Genomic DNA, 5,201 nt, shown 5'->3' on the forward strand with positions numbered 1-5,201 from the left:
GGGGCGGCGGCGGCGGAAGACTAGGGTTTTGACCTGGAAATTGATGCCATATAGAATATGTGAATTGCACGATGTATTGCACTTCGTGCATAGGCACGTATATATTATGCACAAAGGTGAGCCATAGACCTCAACTATACAAGGAACTAGAAGACGGACCCAATACACAATATACACATAACACATATACTCAACAATGACAAATGGATGTTTTGTTGAGTCTGGTCGTGCATCCATCGCCTAGTGGCTGATACATGGCGAGGCATCCAACATACCCCAGGGCTTCGTGGTATATCCAACGCACTGGCTACACTTCAGGCTACCTTAGTGCCATGGGTAGCTAAGGAGTTTGGTTCTCTGACACGGACCGTTCGTAATCTTCAGAAGAAGCTCGAGCGCATCCGGTGTCATTCGATGGGCAGGGGCCCATCAGACGAAGAGAGAAGGATAGTCCAGAAATTGAAAGAGGCACTCCACCAGGAAGAAGTGTGGTTCCGGCAGCGCTCTCGTGTTCCCTGGCTCCGAGAGGGGGATCGTAATACGTCATACTTCCAAGCGCAAGCCTCCCAGCGGAAACGTATGAACAAAATACAGGGACTCACGAGGGCCGATGGATCTGTGTGCGCGAACGAAGGCGAGGATAAGGCTGAAGTGCAGAGCTTCTATCAAAACCTATATCAGTCACAAGGCTATTCGGACGCGGGAAATCTATTATCTCATGTTCCTGTTAAAGTAACAGAGGCCATGAACGAGGAGTTAACAAAACCATACACTCCCGAAGAGGTGAGATCGGCGCTATTTCAAATGGCGCCATCGAAAGCTCCCGGGGTGGATGGCTTCACTGCTAGGTTTTACCAAAGACACTGGGATCTGTTGGGCGAGGCAGTGACCCAGGCAGTTTTGGATTTCCTAAATGGAGGTGAATTACCATCTGGTTTGAATGATACATCCATCACCCTTATACCAAAGGTTAGACACCCCCAAATGATCTCCCAATATCGCCCCATTGCTCTTTGTTCGGTCTTGTATAAAATAGCAGCCAAGGCAATCACTAACCGAATGAGAGGCATCATGGATAGCATTATTAGCGAGGAGCAAAGCGCTTTTGTGCCTGGCCGACTCATCACAGATAACGTTCTAGTTGCATATGAAAGTGTGCGCACAATGAAGAGAAGGAAGAAAGGAAAAAATTATTCTTGTGCGGTCAAGCTCGATATGATGAAGGCATACGACCGTGTCAAGTGGCATTTCCTTGAAGCAATATTGATAAGGCTGGGTTTCAATATTTCCTTTGTTAGGCTTATTTTGAAATGTGTCTCTTCTGTCCGGTTCTCTGTACGGGTTAATGGCGAGCTCCTTCCTTTCTTCACGCCTTCCAGAGGGTTCCGGCAAGGAGATCCAGTTTCGCCATTTTTATTTCTTCTCTGTGCAGAAGGATTTTCCTCATTGCTCAAGCATTACAATGGAGGTGTTGTGGATAGAGGCTTGAGGGTGAGTTACAGATCACCTTGGGTAACTCATCTACTTTTTGCTGACGATAGCCTGATCTTCATTAATGCAAGCAACCCAAGTGCTATCGTCTCAATGACATTCTGTCAATTTATGGTGAGGCCTCAGGTCAGTGTGTAAACCGTGAAAAAAGTTCTATCTATTTCAGTTCTAACACACCTGATTCTTTGAGGCATCTTTTGAAGTCAACTCTGAATATCCAAGTTGAAGCTTTCAGCGCAAAGTATCTCAGCCTCCCAACTGCTGTGGGGCGCATCACAAGCGGCACTTTTGAACACATCAGTGAGAGAGCCCGTGGAAAAATACAAGGATGGTCAGAGAAACTACTAGCTTGTGCCGACCGCGAGGTTCTGTTGAAATCGGTCGTCCAGGCTATCCCGACCTATCCAATGAGCAGTTTCCTACTAACAAAGAAAGTCTGCAAGAGCTTAACTTCTCCTATGGCAAAATATTTTTGGAGCAGTTCTCTGGATAAAAATTCTATGCACTGGGTGTCCTGGAACGAGTTGGCCACACCTAAGTGCAAAGGAGGGATGGGGTTTCGTGACCCGCATCAGTTTAATCTTGCCATGCTGGGCAAATAGGGTTGGCGATTAATGACAAACCCCACATCGCTGTGTGCTAGAGTGCTCAAGGGTCGCTACTTTCCCGACGGAGATTTTATGCACGCATCTGCTCCAAAGTCAGCCTCGGCCACTTGGAAGGCAATCTTGGCGGGAAGGGAGGCTCTAGGGGCTGGGCTGATCGCTCGAGTGGGAGATGGCAGCACGATTTCAGTGTGGAATGACAAATAGATTGCTGGAACGATCTCGATGAAACCAATCTTCAAACCGCCAAGCACCACCATTCAAACGGTGGATGAGCTCATTGATACGACCACGTGGTCGTGGCGGCAAGATGTGGTAAGGGACACTTTCGTCGCCCCGGATGCCGAAGCCATTCTGAACATTCCTATCAGGCAAGGGGGAGGTGAGGACTCATTTGCTTGGGCATTCGAGAAATCAGGCAACTACACGGTGAAGACAGCATACCGTGCTCTAATGACTCATAAAGAGCGCTTGGCTCTGGAGGAAGGGACGGCTACCGGAACCTCAGTAGACGATCATCAGTTGTGGAAGGCCTTGTCGAAATTGAATGTCATACCGAAAGTGAGGGTTTTCTGGTGGAGAGTTCTTCGTGGGATTCTTCCGAATGAAGCTACTCTCAACTATCGTCACATTGCACCAATTAATCGGTGCAAAGTCTGCTTAGCGATGAGAGAGGATCTGGAGCATGCTCTTATTCACTGCTCCCATGCGCAACGCTTTTGGGACGAGGCCTGTGCTTGGTTTGGCATTAGGCTACCCCGACTCCATCCTGACTCATGGGCTCGCGACATCACATGTGATCCCCGTTTCTCTGATGATGACCGAGCCAAAATCACCACCGTAATGTGGTCCATATGGCACTCTCGAAATCGAATCAAGCATGGAGAAGAGGGAAGGGATCCAACATCGACGATTAGAGCGATCAAGGAGGCCCTTGCACTTCTTCAGCTTCCACGCAAGGCAGCGGCTACGTTACCTGGTTACGGCTGGAGACCTCCTGATGATGCTACGGTAAAAATCACGACGGACGGTGCACTGAACTTTGCTGAGGGTCGGGGCGGCGCAGGTGGTGTCGCATGATCCTCTTCTGCTCTGTTAGGTTCTTGGTGCAAGCCATATATGGGGATTTCAGACCCCCTGATTATGGAAGCTTTATCTCTGCGAGACGGAGTCCTATTTGCCACTATTTGAGGACTCTCGCATGTGATAATGGAGGTTGACTGCGCGGAGTTAGTGACACTCTGGAACACTCGCCACAGTTCCCGTTCAATTGTGGCTCCAATTCTGCTAGAAATAGGAGAGCTTAGTAATCACTTCATTTCCTTTGATATTCAGCATATTAGTAGATCAAGAAACTTACCGGCGCATCTCTGTGCTAAGCATGCTTGCACTCTGAATGTGACCGATTGTTGGATGGATGTAACTCCTAGCTTCCTAGTGACCAGCCTCATGGCTGACTGTCCTAGGAATGCTCTTATTTGAATAAAAGCTCTCTGAATTGCCTGCAAAAAAAATTATCATCACCATAGAGAGAAAAAAGGGCCGCGTATGTAATCGCCACCGTCTCGATGCAACGCCGAGCACTCCTTGGCGAAACCAACCGGAACTTTGAACGTGTGACCGGATATGGCAAGCAAGTTTTTAGAGCAACTCCAACACATCGACCCCATTTCATTTTCGTGCGTCTGTTTGTATTGATGCGGACAGAAATGTCAGCCCAACACGTTGACCCAAACGAACGCGTATCCGCTTTTCGTTCGCCTGCCGATCCATTTTTGGTTCAATTTTGAGCCTCATTTACGTCGCCGTGGAAACAAAAAGGACGTGCACGACGCCCGTCTACTCCTCCCCCTGGCCTGCTAGTTGGTGGCACATTGATCATCCTCTCCCACCCCAGGATCGACAGCAAACCCTCGCGCGCCTCCGCCGCACGCCGCTGCCGCCCATTTTCCGGTGCCGCAACATCTCCCTCCAACGCCACCACCTCCCACGTCGCTGACACGACCGTCTCGCCGTCGGGGCACCGAAGCTTCCCACCCCACCTCCCCGACACCGCCGCAGCCAGGAAGCCGCATTGCCGCCCCGACCAGCTCATTCGTCCTGACGCCGGCATGCTCGTCAAACACCTCCAGGCCAGCCACCTCGTCCAAGGGACGCGTGCCTCCCTTTGCCGCCCGGCTCCTTCGTCGACACTGGCAAACTGTTCGACAGACTACCAAGGTACAAAATGGACTCCGCCGATGAGTTCTTTTTTCATAATTTTGTTTGCGACTCTGACGATTCCTCGTCCGATGATGATCAGGAGATCTTGGCTCCCATGTTGGTCCATCACAACCTTAATAGATAGCTGCCGTTGTTCCGTGGCTCCATCCTGGGACACCTTCCAGCGTTGAATCGCAACCGAGAGAGCAACCATTTCCTTATTTGGAAGGACTACTTTGACACAACCAACCCGTTGTTAAAACATCAGAAATTCTGGTGGTGTTTTCGTATGAGTAGGCATCTTTTCCACCGTATTAGAAAGGGGGTGGTTGGATACGATGACTATTTCGAGTGCAAAGAGCCCTTAGAGCATCTCCAACAACCGCGCCAAAAGACGCGCGCACGGGGTAAACTGGCACTTTAGCACGCGCGGGACATTTTTGCGTGCTCCAGCGGAGGCAGGAAACTAGCCCGCGGGAAAAAGTGGGAGCTCGGGTGCTTGATTTGGCGCACCGCGTCTGGCGCACCTATAAAATTGCAGCGCCCTCTGCTGCTCTCTCGTCGCCCCCCTCCACCGCTTTCTCTCCTCGCCGCCGACACGCCACCACCGCGTCACCATGCCGCCGCACCGCTGGGGAGCTTCGGGCTACCGTGGCATCCGCGAGCGTATGTCCGGCACCTACTCCACCGAGATTTGGTCAGGCGACGTGCGCCTCGGCCTCAGAACCTTTCACACCGCTCAGGAGGGTGCCCGCGCGTACGACGTGATACGTCTCCATCGTATCTACTTTTCCAAACACTTTTGACCTTATTTTGGACTCTAACTTGCATGATTTGAATGGAACTAACCCGGACTGACGCTGTTTTCAGCAGAATTTCCATGGTGTTATTTTTGTGTAGAAA

Source organism: Triticum dicoccoides, chromosome 5A (genome assembly GCF_002162155.2).
Source record: "Triticum dicoccoides isolate Atlit2015 ecotype Zavitan chromosome 5A, WEW_v2.0, whole genome shotgun sequence".
NCBI lineage: Eukaryota > Viridiplantae > Streptophyta > Magnoliopsida > Poales > Poaceae > Triticum > Triticum dicoccoides.